Source organism: Hyperoodon ampullatus, assembly GCF_949752795.1.
Source record: "Hyperoodon ampullatus genome assembly, chromosome: 4".
NCBI classification, from domain to species: domain Eukaryota; kingdom Metazoa; phylum Chordata; class Mammalia; order Artiodactyla; family Ziphiidae; genus Hyperoodon; species Hyperoodon ampullatus.
This window is the reverse complement of record NC_136917.1, coordinates 5,238,462-5,256,040: the sequence shown is the minus strand read 5'-3', so window position 1 is coordinate 5,256,040 and position 17,579 is coordinate 5,238,462. Positions and strand designations below refer to the sequence as shown.

General features: G+C 42.7%; 1 long non-coding RNA gene across 1 annotated transcript in view; it reads right to left on the bottom strand.

Moving 5' to 3' along the window:
* LOC307052176 overlaps positions 1-17,579 on the bottom strand; it is a 28,770-nt gene that overhangs the window by 7,174 nt on the left and 4,017 nt on the right. Inside the window, exons 2-3 of the long non-coding RNA XR_013810855.1 lie at positions 10,298-10,366; positions 9,702-9,885 (exon numbers count right to left, since the gene is read on the bottom strand). This is a non-coding gene — a long non-coding RNA (uncharacterized lncRNA). The remainder of the gene's footprint in view (positions 1-9,701; positions 9,886-10,297; positions 10,367-17,579) is intronic.

Here is a 17,579-nt window from a genome sequence, read left to right as displayed (position 1 = left end):
AAAATCCTCAACAAAATACTAGCAAACAGTATCCAACAGCACATTAAAAGGATCATACACCATGATCAAGTGGGGTTTATTCCAGGAATGCAAGGATTCTTCAATATACGCAAATCAATCAATGTGATACACCGTATTAACAAGTTGAAGGAGAAAAACCATATGATCATCTCAATAGATGCAGAGAAAGCTTTCGACAAAATTCAACACCCATTTATGATAAAAACCCTGCAGAAAGTAGGCATAGAGGGAACTTTCCTCAACATAATAAAGGCCATATATGACAAACCCACAGCCAACATTGTCCTCAATGGTGAAAAACTGAAACCATTTCCACTAAGATCAGGAACAAGACAAGGCTGCCCACTCTCACCACTCTTATTCAACATAGTTTTGGAAGTTTTAGCCACAGCAATCCGAGAAGAAAAGGAAATAAAAGGAATCCAAATTGGAAAAGAAGAAGTAAAGCTGTCACTGTTTGCAGATGACATGATACTATACATAGAGAATCCTAAAGATGCTACCAGAAAACTACTAGAGCTAATCAATGAATTTCATAAAGTAGCAGCATACAAAATTAATGCACAGAAATCTCTGGCATTCCTGTACACTAATGATGAAAAATCTGAAAATGAAATCAAGAAAACACTCCCATTTACCTTTGCAACAAAAAGAATAAAATATCTAGGAATAAACCTACCTAAGGAGACAAAAGACCTGTATGCAGAAAATTATAAGACACTGATGAAAGAAATTAAAGATGATACAAATAGATGGAGAGATATACCATGTTCTTGGATTGGAAGAATCAACATTGTGAAAATGACTCTACTACCCAAAGCAATCTACAGATTCAATGCAATCTCTATCAAACTACCACTGGCATTTTTCACAGAACTAGAACAAAAAATTTCAAAATTTGTTTGGAAACACAAAAGACCCCGAATAGCCAAAGCAATCTTGAGAACGAAAAATGGAGCTGGAGGAATCAGGCTCCCTGACTTCAGACTATACTACAAAGCTACAGTAATCAAGACAGTGTGGTACTGGAACATAAACAGAAAGATAGATCAATGGAACAGGATAGAAGGCCCAGAGATAAACCCACGCACATATGGTCAACTTATCTTTGATAAAGGAGGCAGGAATGTACAGTGGAGAAAGGACAGCCTCTTCAATAAGTGGTGCTGGGAAAACTGGGACATGTAAAAGTATGAGATTAGATCATTCCCTAACACCATACACAAAAATAATCTCAAAATGGATTAAAGACCTAAATGTAAGGCCAGAAACTATCAAACTCTTAGAGGAAAACATAGGCAGAACACTCTATGACATAAATCACAGCAAGATCCTTTTGGACCCACCTCCTAGAGAAATGGAACTAAAAACAAAGATAAACAAATGGGACCTAATGAAACTTCAAAGCTTTTGCACAGCAAGGGAAACCATAAACAAGACCAAAAGACAACCCTCAGAATGGGAGAAAATATTTGCAAATGAAGCAACTGACAAAGGATTAATCTCCAAAATTTATAAACAGCTCATGCAGCTCAATAGCAAAAAAACAAACAACCCAATCCAAAAATGGGCAGAAGACTTAAATAGGCATTTCTCCAAAGAAGATATACAGACTGCCAACAAACACATGAAAGAATGCTCAACATCATTAATCATTAGAGAAATGCAAATCAAAACTACAATGAGATATCATCTCACACCAGTCAGAATGGCCATCATCAAAAAATCTAGAAACAATAAATGCTGGAGAGGGTGTGGAGAAAAGGGAACACTCTTGCACTGCTGGTGGGAATGTGAATTGGTACAGCCACTATGGAGAACAGTATGGAGGTTCCTTAAAAAACTAAAAATAGAACTACCATATGACCCAGCAATCCCACTACTAGGCATATACCCTGAGAAAACCATAATTCAAAAAGAGACATGTACCAAAATATTCATTGCAGCTCTATTCACAATAGCCCGGAGATGGAAACAACCTAAGTGTCCATCATCGGATGAATGGATAAAGAAGATGTGGCACATATATACAATGGAATATTACTCAGCCATAAAAAGAAACGAAACTGGGCTATTTGTAATGAGGTGGATGGACCTAGAGTCTGTCATACAGAGTGAAGTAAGTCAGAAAGAGAAAGACAAATACCATATGCTAACACATATATATGGAATTAAAAAAAAAAATGTCATGAAGAACCTAGGGGTAAAACAGGAATAAAGACACAGACCTACTTGAGAATGGACATATATACACTACCAAACGTAAGGTAGATAGATAGCGGGAAGCAGCCGCAGAGCACAGGGAGATCAGCTCGGTGCTTTGTGACCGCCTGGAGGGGTGGGATGGGGAGGGTGGGAGGGAGGGAGATGCATGAGGGAAGGGATGTGGGAACAGATGTATATGTATGACTGATTCACTTTGTTATAAAGCAGAAACTAATAAAAAATAATAATAATAATAATTTCTGCCTTAGTATCTACTACCCTGAAAAGAATGATCATTTATATGCTCAGTGACTGGTACAAATTTTTCAATGAATATTTTTATGAACTTGTGTATTTGTTATCAATTTATTCTCTAAGTAAAATAAAAATACAAATGTGTTGACATTGTAATGAAGGAAAATCATTTTGAATAAAACATCCTGGAAATATATAGAAAACACTCAGAAAGCAAGCATTTATATGTGATGAACTTTATATCACTTTTATGTAGCATTGAAGCTTTATTTTAAAAACTTACTAAGAAATATTTCAGACATACAGAATGAGCTCTACTTCTCCGACACCGGATTCTGAGCAGGGCAGAGTGACAGTGAAGATAGTTGCTTTAATAAAATGCAACTCCTCCCTCATGGCAAGACTGAAGATTCAATGATCTTGAATGTTGGATATTGTCATCACTTCCTACTAGGGCGGGAAGAACCAAAGGGAAGTGAAACTTACTTCAGTGCTCCGCCCCACTACCTGGAGTTGGCAGTCCGCTGCTGTGCACCCTCCAGATCCTCCCTCTTATCATCTCTCAATACTGCATTAGCTTTCTGTGGGAAAACCCACCGACATCCTAGTCTATGTTTTGAATCCTATTTCAAAGGCCTCAAATGGAAACAGAGAGGGGCTTAAACCAGAGTGCAGAGCAGAAGAAGTGTGGCTCATTTACCCTCCACCAGCATCCCCTCTTTCCACCAGCCCTGGACAGACAAATCGTTCTTACCCAACATATACACTCAGCACAATGGAAGAAGAGGGCCCAGACCCTGCTGTCAAGGTCTATTGTCTAGTGGCTAAAAAATTCAAACACATAGACATTAAAAGGAAACAAATGATTCAGGGGAAGATGTTTGATGCCAAGTGAGTAGAATGAATTGTAAACGTCCTGGGATTTTAAACCACAGAGAAAGCATTGCTAGTATTTAGAAAAGACTTAGCAAAAAGAGATGGACCATGAGCTAAGCCTCAAATAACAGCAAGAATTGGATGGACAGGAGGGAGGGTGTTCCAAGTGGAGGAAACAGTGAACAGAGGACCCAAAAAAGGAAAAAAACAAGAAGTATGGAAGCAAGTGGGAATGCTTGTCTGAGCAAACCTAGGCTCTTTGATTAGAGATAGAAACTGAGACCAAACCACAAGGGTCTTAAATACCAGACTGAAGAGTTTACACCTACCCTTATTCCCTCCCTTCCCCCCATTCCCCCGTGACACTAATCAGATGGGAAAATTCACAAGCAGATGCCTGGACGCCTGACTCTCAGAAACCCATGGATGGCAAATACCTTTCCTGCTTTATACAAAATCTCATCTATGGTAGAAGCTGCAAGGTAAGCTGTGTTGAGAAAGATTCTAAGGTGACTCCTGAACTCATTGTGAGTGCTGTGATTTATAACTGGTGCCTGTCAAGGATAAAACACGGAGGCATTGCAGTAAGAAAAGCAATGCAGATGCTTTGTCTTTGCCAGTTGTGCTTTATCCAAAAGGGATGGCTATCCCAAACCTGGAAGCAATCTAAATGTCCAGCTACAAATGATGGATAAAGAAGATGTGGTATATATATATATAAAACGAACATTACTCAGCCATAAAAAAGAATGAAATAATGCCATGTGCAGCAACATAGATGGACCTAGAGATTATCATACTAAGTGAAATAAGTCAGACAAAGACAAATATTACACAATATCGCTTATTTGTGGAATCTAAAAAATAAAATTATACAAACAAACTTATATACAAAACAGAAACAGACCCACAGACATGGAAAACAAACTTACGGTTACCAAAGGGGAAAGAGAGGGGAGAGATAAATTAGGAGTTTGGGATTAACATATACACACTACTAAATAATAGATAACCAACAAGGACCTACTGTATAGCACAGGGAACTATACTCAGTATTTTGTAATAACCTATAAGGAAAAGGAATGTGAAAAAGAATATATATATATATATATGTATATATATATATATATGTATATATATACATATATATAGATGTAACTGAATCAATTGGCTGTACACCTGAAACTAACATAGTATTGTAAATGAACTATACTCCAATTAAAAAGGGGGGATGGCTATCACGATGAGAAATTTAGGGATGGAGTTGCTTAATGGGGTAAGGTTGGTGGAGTGGGGAAGGCCTTATAATTTCTACTAGTTAGGTCAAACACCAACCCTATCTATGCTTAAGACCAACCCCAAAAGAATGTTCTGCCCAGACTATAAGTAAGATTATTAGGCACTAGTGCTGACACCTGGCCTCAGCAGTAGAGAATACTCTAATTGATTAGTGATGGCTGTCATGAGCTCAGAAGTAAGAAGTAGCCGTATGCATGCTACATAATTACTGTGCCCACCTTTACCAAAAGAAACCACACTAAAAGTATTTCAGGCATCAGAACCAACTGATACAAGAAGTTAGATGTTCTGGTTTGGTTTGGTTTGGTTTGGTTTGGGGAAGATATGTTTTTCCATTTATATAACCAAGCTGACAGGTACTCCTTCTATGTATCTGTAACTACTAAGATCAGCCCAAAATGGACATTGTTTCGCCGAATGAACTCAAGGTAGGACCACAGAGCCCACTTATAAAAGAGTTCAGAGATTTTAAGGCCTTTAATCATAGCAGTTGTGTTTATCTTAACCTGTTTCTTTAGTGAGACCTACCCAGTGCTTAAAAACATGCAGCCCACACCTGTCAATAATTCCCGGGGCAGATGAGCCTTCACTGGCAGCTTCTCACCCTGATCTCTGATCTCCCTGCCTCTAATTTTCTCTCCTGTTGGAACCCCTTCGTCTGCTTGTCTACCACGCTCCTGGGACGATGGAGTTTGTCGGCAGAGAGAGCAAATTTTTTTTCTTCTTTATATTCTTCCTGTAAATGCAAACAAGCGACCAGCACTACAAGAACTTTCATATTTGCAAACACCCCAGGGTGTTTCACACAAATCAGTCTGACCAAAACCCATAAAATATAAATTCACCTGATACAAGCACAGGATGACTGCGGAGATTTCTCCCCCTACCTCCGCATTACACAGTGTCCATACAAATGACTCTGGAAACAGCACCAATTACTAGAGCCACCAGAGAAATCTCAAGGTCAGGAGAATTTGCAGGAAAAAGAAAGCAAATGAAATGCATCTTTAAAGAGGGCTTTTGCATAAGAGAGCCTGCTCCGAAGCAGATTCAAGTAAAAGTAGATGATTTGGGCAAGAAATTTTCCACCTTCCCTTTGTGATCTTGCAGGTATCTGAGAATCACAGTCCCACTATCCATTCCCAGAGGGCTTTCCTAATCTGGAATCTATGTAATGTGCTTCTGCTATCGGGGAAGAAATAAGGGTTGTGCTGGACGTGGGGGAAGGCAGACTGGAGGGGCAGAACTGCCGAATATTTATATATATAAAACATTTACAAAGGTATAAAATTATTTTTTAAATATTCTTACTTACTATTAAAACTTTACAAAATACAAGGAAAATAATCATTCCCTCCTCATCCCTCTCCAACCATCGCTCGGTGGTACCTCCACCAGCACAGTCTCCCAAAGCCTGCAGCAGAATCTCCCCGTGCATACACAAAATCAGACTCCTGGGCATGCCCGCACATCTCCAGAATCCAGATTTCTGGGTATGGATGGGTTCCCAGCATCTGCATTTTGTAAGGCACCCCCAGCAATCCTTAGGATGACTTCCTTTCGGAACTGTAAACCCTGCTAATGCAGATATTTGGGCTTCTTCTGTTCACCATTGTATTCCAGAGCCTGACATATGGGAGGTACTCAATAAATATGTATTGAATAGATAAATAAATTCTTTTTCTTTTTTGCACATATGCTTCTCTTCCTCTTTTTTTTTTTTGAAATATGTTCTCATAGTTTCACGTAACGATAGATGAGGCACTTACCATGTACTTGTCACTGCCCTAAGTTTTACAAGCATTATCTCACTTATAATAAACCCATAAAGCAACTATGATTTCTGACCCCTATTTCAGATGAAAAATCCTAGACACAGAGAAGTTGTGTAATTTGTCCCATGCCACACAGCTAGGAAGTGGTAGAAGCAGGTTTAAACCTCAGAAGTAAAATCCAGTCTTCATGTTCTACAATTTTTATGCAACTGACAAGGGCTTAATTTCCAAAATATACAAAAAGCTCCCACAATTCAGTAACAAAAAAACAACCCAACCAAAAAGTGGGCAGAAGACCTAAATAGACATTTCTCCAAAGAAGACATACAGATGGCCAAGAGGCACATGAAAAGATGCTCATCAGGGGGCTTCCCTGGTGGCGCAGTGGTTGAGAGTCCGCCTGCCGATGCAGGGAACACGGGTTCGTGCCCCGGTCTGGGAAGATCCCACATGCCGCAGAGCGGCTGGGCCCGTGAGCCATGGCCGCTGAGCCTGCGCGTCCGGAGCCTGTGCTCTGCAACGGGAGAGGCCACAGCAGTGAGAGGCCCGCGTACCGCAAAAAAAAAAAAAAAAAAAAAAAAAAGATGCTCATTATCGCTAATTATTAGAGAAATGCAAATCAAAACTACAATGAGGTATCACCTCACACCAGTCAGAATGGGCATCATCAGAAAATCTACAAACAACAAATGCTGGAGAGGGTGTGGAGAAAAGGGAACCCTCTTATACTGTAGGTGGGAATGTAAATTGGTTCAGCTGCTATGGAGAACAGTATGGAGGTTCCTCAAAAAACCAAAATTAGAGATGTCATATGATCCAGCAATCCCACTCCTAGGCATATACCCAGAAGAAACTATAATTCGAAAAGATACATGTACCCCTATGTTCATAGCAGCACTATTTACAGTAGCCAAGACATGCAAACAACCTAAATGTCCATTGATAGATGAAGGGGTAAAGAAGATGTGAAAAATATACAGAATGGAATATTACTCAGCCATTAAAAAGAATGAAATAATGCCGTTTGCAGTGACATGGATGCAACTAGAGATTATCATACTAAGCAAAGTAAGTCAGAAAGAGAAAGACAAATACCATACGATATCACTTACAGATGGAATTAAAATATGACACAAATGAACATATCTACGAAACAAAAAAAGACTCAGACATAGAAAACAGACTTCTTGTTGCCAAGGGGGAGGGGGCTGGGGGAGGGAAGGATTGAGAGTTTGGAATTAGCAGATGCAAACTATTATATATAGGATGGATAAACAACAAGGTCCTACTGTATAGGACAAGGAACTATATTCAATATGCTGTGATAAACCATAATGGAAAAGAACATGAAAAAGAATGTGTATATATATATATATATATATATATATATATATATATAAAACTGAATCACCTGGCTGTACAGCAGAAATTAACACAACATTTTAAATCAACTATACTTCAATAAAATTTTTTTAAAAAGCAATATTCTATATTTTTTAATGGTAACATGGTATTCCACTTACAGATTCACCAGAATTTAAGAAATTATTGGACAGTTCCTCTCTATTTTTACAACACTGTGTCAAAAGCATGTTAACTAAATTTCTCACAACCATAATCTTAGTTCCTTTAATCATTTCCTGAAAGTGGAACTGCCAAGTCAAACGATGTGATCACTTTTAGACCTCTTGATTCATATTGACAATTGTCCTACTAAAATATTTTAATAGAATACATGTCTACCTGCAGCATAAAGGTGCCTGTTTCTTCCATTAAAAACACAGAAACTTTGAATATCATTAAAAATATTTGTTTATGGATGTCATGTTTGGGGGAGTGTTTTAGTTCTTTTTTAACAGGAGGCACTTCTCACAGGGCAGGACCTTGGCAGTACGAGATCTAGGCAGGGAGACAGATCAACACCTCCTAGTAATGCCCTGGGTACCCCTCCCTCAACGTGTTTTGGGTTTTGTTTTGTGTTTTTATTTTGTTTTGTTTGACCTCTGTGCCTTTACTGATGTTACACCCCCAGCTGCTGGGGATGTTTTCATTTCTGTGCATTCCACAAATTCACTCCCTCCCCATTCCAGCCTTTGGTGACCATGCTCCTCGAAAGATTTATGGAAGGCCTGCTGAGGTCCAGCAGAAGCCTTGTCTCCTGTGATTATCCACAGAGCACTGATAAAGAAATCCAGGCTCAGCCAGGCTGAGTAACTTGCCCAAGGTCACACGGCACGTAAAGAGGTACAGTCTGGATTCTTAGAGCTGGAGCTCTTAACCACCACCCTCCACTGCCTCTCCCTTGGCAAAACTTGTCACCTGCGAGAGAAAATCTGAACTGTGAATCAACCATTGCCAGGACTGACTGACCTAGCAACCCTCCAGCCAAAAAAGAGATTACTTCTCCCACGCAGAGAAGGCGAGAAGGAAAAAGCCTCTACCCGTGGCCCCAGCGCTCCGAATGTAAGCATCACTCCTCCTCCGGAGTCACCGGCTCCAAACACTTTGCCTCTGGTGGAACTGAAATCATTATCGATCCAAAAGTGTTCTCTAAATGAGCTTGCAATCTACCACAGCCACCTGCAGACCGGCCAGGCTCCTAGGAGCAGCTGCCTCCTTGGTCAGCTCTTCCTGGCTCATATTTACTCTGAGAAATTAGAAGTTAAAAGTAAAAGCAAATAGAGATGGAATTTAATTATACTGAACGGAGACACAGTGTGCAAGGAATGCTGTTCTTCTCCTTTGATAAGCAGAGGAGAATGGCTGAGCTGGTACCCAGGCATTGCCCCAGCTGACAACTCCGCTCTCTTCCCTGCCTGGCATCTCTGTCATCTAGCGATTGCATGTAAGCTCCATTGGGGCAGGGACTGTGTCCCGTCACTCAACATGCTACTATCTGTTAGGCTAGCTTTCAGCCGGAAATAACTGATAAAGAGGTTAAGAATGTCTTAAACCATTCTGCATTGATTGTTTTTAAGTGAGAAGCCCAGAGGAAGGCACCCATAGGCTTGGTTGGGCAACTCAACCAAGCCATCAGGATCCAGGCTCTCCTATACAGTAGTCCCCCCTTATCTGCAGTTTTGCTTTCTGTGGTCTCAGCAGTTGCCCCCCACCTACCCCCAGGTCAACCGAGGAGGGGGTGAATGCTGTCAGCCAGGCAGGTGGGGACTTGTGCCAACACAATTTGTATTTTCAGGCTGGTGACATTTGGGTTGCAAGTGGACAAGACAGAGTTGGCTATGGTTTTCCCATACAGGGAATGTGACTTACCTAGATTCTCAGAGCAGGTGACACTGCTGGTGAGAAGCCCACCCAGGAAGCCAGAGGTCAGCTTCTCTGTTACTATCTGAAGATTCTGCAAACAGTATAGGAATCAGGGGAACCGCTGGCAGCCAGGACCACCTCTAGGATGTAGGGAACCAGATTCACTACCCTCTCACTGGGTCAGATGGTCCTGTGGATGAAAAAAGTTTCCTGCCATGTCAGTAAATAAAGGGTGTTTCAGCCATCAATCCACTACAGCCGCCCCTGTGGTGAGCCCTGAAGGAACTCAGCATGGTGACAAATGGCTTCCGGGCTGCCAGGTTGCCCACTGCCAAGCCCTCAGCCATGGCCGCCATCCCCGCCTGTGCACCCTGAGGGGACTCAGGATGTGCGAGAACAGGACACTGGCCCCAGAGAGCTGAGGTGCATAGCAAAGGAATGATTTTAGTGGGCCCAGACTCTGGCATCTTCCCATACGTAGAAAAGTGCTAAATTCATTAACTTGAGCTCTCTGGTTTTCTTTAATTAACGGTAATCTTTTAATGTTCCAACAGCCTGGTCTTTGTTGCAAAAACCCTTATAAATCCTATCTCCTTTCTTACCTCTTGGGAGCAGTCCCTCAGAGCTATCTGAGAGGCTGTGTCCTGGGCTTGAGGTCCTCAGAAAGTCCGCTAAATAAAACATAATTCTCAACTTTTAGGTTGTGCTTTTGTTTTCAGTCGACAGTCCCTTCTCCTCCCGGGGCCTCAATTTTCTTGTTTATAAGATGAAGCGGGGAAAAAAAAAACGATGAAGGGATCATGAAGGTCCTTTAACACTTGTGCTCAATTTTGTTAGTTATAGAATCTGCAAACAAGAAAAATGTTAAAATAAATCAGAGTGATGCAACAGAGGATATGAATAAAGATATGGCCCAACCGTCAGGCAGTGATACAGTAGTTGAGAATTGGGGCTTGAGACTCAGCTGGACTTGGCCTCAGGGCCAAGATCTGTCACTTACTATATGATCTCATGTTTTTAAGCCCGAGATGAGTTTTCCTTGTCTATGAAATGGAGATAATAATAGCGGTCTCATGAAGGAGTGTGGAGAATTAAATAATATACTCATGTTGTCTAGTAAAGTACCAGGCATCTAGTAGGTGCTTCATAAACTGCACTTTCAACAAAACCAAAAAGATGAATCCGCAAGTGAGAGTCTTCCTTTAAGACTTCAGGAATCTCCATATCGTGGTTTTGGTTTCCAAATCTTTGTTCCAATAGAACTATCCTTTTTCTGACTGCCAACTTTGAGTTCAAGGAAGGCGCCGGGACCATCACACTTCCTGAAGCTTGATGACTACATGTTTTATAAAGGGTACTGCCCGGCTTCACCCTAGACTCAGGGAAACATGCAGAGGCCCTCTATTCTGGCAAGGGTCCACCTTTCTTCCTTTTGTGGGCCTTGTCTTGTTGGATAGCCAAATAAAAGGTTCTGCCCACTCACATTCAAAAATCTATTCATTAATGGGATGCAATTCACATTATGTGCCACTAATTATGCTAGGAAAGCAGTAAAAATTAACAAGGAACTACAGTTTAATTGTTTGATAATGACAGGGAGTTCCAAAGTGTCCTCTTGAGTAACAAAATTAACATTTAAACTAGTTCAGTCGAAGAACCTTCCCTTAAATGTAACTCTTCACTATTAGTGTGGCTGATTTATTTCTTTATCTCTTTGGGCAGCTCTGAAATATGAGAAATGTGTACTGAACCTTGAGAAGCTGCTCAATGTTCCAGGATAGTGAGTAGCCTGTCTGCAGAGTTTCAGATGAACTGTGGATGGTCCCCACCATACGTACACACACACACACACACACACACAGAGAATAAAATCAGACTGTCCTACGTTTATTTAACCAGGGGTAGAGAAGCTTCTCAGAAACTAGTGCTTCTTTCTTAAGGGAGATGGGGGATGTGGGGAGCTGTCAAAACACTGCCCAGGGTATAGGGTCCTAAAGAATCTCAGAAATGAAATGTTTGCTATGATGTCATTCTTTTTTTCTTTCAGCCACGTGGCTGCAGGACCAGGGATCAAACCCGAGCCCTCAGCAGTGAGAGCGTGGAGTCTTAACCACTGGACCACCAGCGAATTCCCGGACGTCATTATTTTACACTGGAGCATATACTGCTATTCCAGGGTACTCTCTGGACTTTTGTTGAAGGGAATGTGGTAGTTTTCAAATATGCCCATAAAAAGTGGAGTCTAATTTCCTTCCCCTTGAACATGAGGGGATTTAGTGATTCTCTTCTAACGAATAAAATGTAGCAGAAGTGACGCTGTGTGACTTGAGAATTAGGCTCTAAAACAGATTCAGCTTCCACCTGGCTCTCCCTTGAGATGCTTGCCCTTGGAATCCAGCCACCATGTTGTGAGGAAGCCCAAGCACATGAAGAAGCCACACTTGGGTGTCTCGGCCCACAGACCCAGCGAGGTCCCCAGGACAGCAACACCATCACCCGCCAGACTCATAACTGAAGGAGACTTTAGATGACTCCAGCACCCAGCCTTCAACCCTCCCGCTCCCACACCTGAGGCCCCAGACCTGGAGCATCAGACACAAGTCATGCCCCCTGTATTCTGAATTCCTGGCCCACAGAAACCATGAGACATAGTCAATGATATGCATTATTTTAAGCCACGAAATTTGGAGATAAGCTGTTACACAGCAATAGATGACTCACAGAGAAAATTTTACAGACATGGGCCACTTGGTTCTTGAACCAAAACCTTAAGGCCAGCAGGGACTGACTCACACAGGGCAGAGGGGAATGAAGAGGGAGGGCTCAGCTGTGGCTGACCACAGCCCCAGCCCCCAGCCTTCCAACATGCTCATCACCTGCTGAAAGACACACCCCAAAAGAAGCTCTGTAGTCCTGAGCAACTTTAAGGTTGAAGGGTTTTCTTATAATTCACAGAGATAAGACTACGCATGGTTTATCTACCTGGGATACTTGCTTTCCCTGAAGAGCTAAGGATTGGCACTGATAATCCCTCAAAAGTGGCCTTTCAGAGAGTCCCACCATGTTGTGGCTCATTTCACACATGCTTGGGAGAGAGGAAAAGCCAACAGAGAAGGAACAGCTGTGCTCTGGGGCCAGTCATGCCCACTCCCCCACCCTTGACCCAAACTCCATGCCCCATGTCCGCTCTCTCACACCAGCACTGCTATCTTCCCAGGCCAGGCCAGCTGTCTTCTTATGCATTCATTCATTCATTCATTCAATATGTATTGGATGCCTACTGCCTCAGGAGAGACAGACATTAAACAGCAAATCATACAAATAAAGAATTCTACTTGTCCTAAGCACTTGGAGGGAGAAGTACAAGGTCCTCTGGGGAGCTAGGGATATTTAAGTTGAGATCTGAAAAATTAGAGAATGAGTGAAGCAGACAGGGGTGCAGTGGGGGCCTAGGGAGAGAACATTCCAAACAAAAGGCCACTCTAGGGCTCCCCTGGTGGCACAGAGGTTAAGAATCCACCTGCCGATGCAGGGGACACGGGTTCAAGCCCTGGCCCAGGAAGATCCTACATGCCGTGGAGCAACTAAGCCCGTGCACCACAACTACTGAGCCTGCACTCTACAGCTCACGAGCCACAACTACTGAGCCTGCGTGCCACAACAACTGAAGCCCACGTGCCTACAGCCCGTGCTCCGCAACAAGAGAAGCCAGTGCGATGAGAAGCCCGCACACCGCAACCAAGAGTAGCCCCCGCTTGCTGCACCTAGAGAAAGCCCGCGCGCAGCAACAAAGACCCAACACAGCCCAAAAAATTAACTAAATAAATAAGTAAAGGCCACTCTATAGGAAGAAAGTGTGTGGTTTCTGGGGACTTAAAGAATGATCAGGGCCTCCCTGGTGGCGCAGTGGTTGAGAGTCCGCCTGCCGATGCAGGGGATACGGGTTCGTGCCCTGGTCCGGGAGGATCCCATATGCCGCGGAGCGGCTGGGCCCGTGAGCCATGGCCGCTGAGCCTGCGCATCCGGAGCCTGTGCTCCGCAACGGGAGAGGCCACAACAGTGAGAGGCCCGCGTACCGCAAAAAAAAAAAAAAAAAAAAAAAAAAAGAATGATCAGTTAGGATGCCGGTCAGAAGTGGAGGAAGCAAGACAGTGCCCCCAGAAGAGTCTGGGGATGGAGGGAGCAACCAGACCATGTGGGACAATACAGAAAGATCTCATCTATATTCTAAGAACAACAGGCAACCACCGAAGTGTTTAAAGCAGGAGAATGACAGGGTCAAATTTCACCTGTTGAAGGCTCTCAGTCCCCTAACCCCATTATTTCCCATTTGTGGGTACACCTCTGTACAACCCAGATCACATTATATTATAGGTAGTTGTTTAGGTATCTTTCTCCCCCACAGTGCTGATGGTCTCTTGAGAGCAGAGACCATGTCGTAACCATATCTGTAATTCCATTAGGCTCCATACTGTTCTTGGGATCAAGTGAAAACTCCTTTTGCAGCCTGCAAGGCCTTGCACCATCTGTCCCTTGCCCACCTCCCCAGGATCATCTTAGTCACTTCCTTTGCTCTCCAGTCATTCATCATGGTCCAGCCACTCCGGCAGACGTGTCACTTCCTCAGAGGCCTTCCAAGATGCCCTAGCTAGGATAGGGCCCCTGCTAAATATTCTCAGAGAAACCAATGCTTCTCCATCAGACTACCTACCAGGATTTATATCACCACTCATACACATTATTGCTTTAATATCTGTTCCCCTCCTAAACTGTCAGTTTCGTGAAAGCAGAGAATGCATCTGCCTTAGTCAGCATCATATCTCCAGGACCTGGCACTTTGACGCTTATAGTTGGCATTCCACAAAGAGTTGCTGAATGACAGAATGAAGGAGTAAGAATGCATCAATGGGCAGATGAATGGGTGATTTCCTGTATGATCCCAGCGGCCACCCAGGCCAGTTCAACAGCTGATGTTGGACACCTCTCTCTGATCACCCTCCAGGCCCTTCTATGACATCACCTCTCTGCTGGCCTCACTGACTCTCCACTGGAAGAAGCCAATGTTAATGAAGGCTTTATGGAATAAATGGAAAGTAGAAATGGGTAGAGAAGTCCATGAAGGCATTTCTGGCAATCTCTTAGTAGTTATTACCTTAATCCTTCTGCCAAGCAAGAGGAGGAAAGCTGGCAAACACCCATGCTCAGTCAACAAGTCCACGTAAATGCCGACACGTATATGACCTCGGCTGCGTTCGTAAGCTTTCCAAGTCCAAAGTCTTTTATAGGAACTAATGGGGTCAAATACAGTCCATCAGGTCACTGCTTCGCAAACTGTCTCTGGTAAAGGGCCAGGTTTTAATTTTGTTTTCAACCTGCCACAGATCAATACTTTATAAAATAATGGGAATTATATACTTGGATGAGGCAGCAATGTCAAATTGCTATAAAAGTTTTTAAATGCTTACTTACCGTTTCTGTACACATTTCTTCATGGGTAACAAATATTTCTAGACCTACATCCATCTGCAAATCACACTTTGAGTAGCACTGATCCAGGTCAGCACTTGTACTCCCACTGCCTCATTCCTCAACCATGGCAGAAATTGCTAATCAGTCATCACACATTTCCCCATGAAGCCCATGCTTGGTTTTAAAATCTTCTTCATCCCAGTGTTCAAGACAGCCACTACCCTTCATACCTGTTAGAATGTCTATTACCAAAAAGACCAGAAATAACAAGTGTTGGCGAGGGTATGGGGAAAAGGGAACCCTCATGCCCTGTTGTGGGAATGTGAACTGGTACAGCCAGTATGGAAAACAGTATGGAGTTTCCTTTAAAAACCAAAACATGGGCTTCCCTGGTGGTGCAGTGGTTGAGAATCTGCCTGCCAACGCAGGGGACACGGGTTCGAGCCCTGGTCTGGGAAGATCCCACATGCCACGGAGCAACTGGGCCCGTGAGCCACAACTACTGAGCCTGCGCATCTGGAGCCTGTGCTCCGCAACAAGAGAGGCCACGACAGTGAGAGGCCTGTGCACCGCGATGAAGAGTGGCCCCTGCTCGCCGCAACTAGAGAAAGCCCTCGCACAGAAACGAAGACCCAACACAGCCAAAAATAAATAAATAAATAAAATTTTGAAAAAGAAAATAAACTTGTTAAAAAAAAATTAAAAACTACAACACAACTACCGTATGATCCAGCAATTCCACTTCTGGGTATTTACCTGAAGAAAACAAAAACACTAACTCCAAAAGATACATGCACCCCCATGTTCAATGCAGCATTATTTACAATAGCCAAGATATTGGTAACTACCTAAGTGTCCATCGATGGATGAATGGATAAAGAAATTATGGTTTATATATCTACAATGGAATATTATTCAGCCATAAAATAGAATGAAACCTTGCCATATGTAACAACATAAATGGACCTCAAGGGCATTGGGCTAAATGAAGTAAGTCAGACTGAGAAAGACAAATTAGAGTATGATCTCCCTTATAGGTAGAGTCTTTTTTAAAAAAGAAAAAAGCTTATACATACAGAGAACAAATTGGTGGTTGCCAGAGGTGGGGGGGAGAAATGAGTGAAGGGAGTTAAAAGGTATTTAAAAGAAAGTAACCCTGTAACCTTTACCTGTCATCTTCCAATTCTTCCTTCCCCTACAACCCCAGTTCTAAGCAATCGCTAATCTGCTTTCTGTCTTCTGTCTTCCCTGTTCTGGACATTTTATACATTTGAAAAAAAGAAAAAAGACAGCCACAACCATGTACACAATCAGGGATACCACGGGAAATTAAACTTGTTTACCATCCCTACTTTACATGGTCCACAGGCTCACCATTTGTCATATTCACACGCAGGATAAGGAAATGTCTATATTTTTGTATCCAGCCTAATGAAAAGTTCATGAAGTATGACCATGTATCTCATCAATGGAGTCCCTCCTGATCATTCAGTCCATTAACAATCTTTTTGCAGCTTGAGAAGCCCTTAATTCACACATAACTACAAGAAGACATAGCACTCTATACCACAAACACAAACTTCTGCTATGTTCTCAGATGTAAACTATGTGGATTGCATTTGGGAACATGAAATCACTAGCCCTTCATGGTTTTGACTCTTTCTTCCCTCAAATTCTCCATCCCTACACTCACCTGCTTCTATTTCAAGTTGTCACAGGGGCTCATTCACAGTGGATTCTTTTCACTTCTCATTACCCTCTTTAGCAAAACAGTGAGGTTTTCATTCCTCCCACGTTCAATCTTTTCCCCAAGCAAGATGAAAACCCCTTGACCCTTCTTGGGTCACCATCAGGCTGTAAGCCAACCTCCAGTCATGGTCACTGAGAGGCCAGAGAAGCAGCAGCCACGAGGCGGAGAGAACTGATCTGCTGTCTGTAAGCTTCAGATCTGACACTTGTGGAGAAAAGCAAGTTTCACTTTGAACCATTTCTTTCAACCTCACCTCTACAGTTCTCTTTGAAATGTTTTTGCAACTTCCTCTTGGTCCCTGTAAACCACAGAATCATAGACTGTTAGCCCTAGAATATGCCTTAAAGGGCATCTGGCTCATCCAAAGTCCTCTTTTGAGTAGTGGGGGGAACAGTGAGGTCAGTGTGGAGAGTCAGCAGACGTGAGCCTTGCTCACTAACCAGTGATGACCTTAGAAGAGGTGATCCACGTCTCTGAGACTGTTTCCAAGGAAGACAAATAAGATCCCTAAAATGCGGTGATTGTGACACACTCACGGGGCTAGTTGAGAATAAAATGAGATGATGTGAACAAAAGTGCTTTGAGGGGCTTCCCTAGTGGCGCAGCGGTTGAGAGTCCGCCTGCTGATGCAGGGGACACGGGTTCGTGCCCCGGTCCGGGAAGAT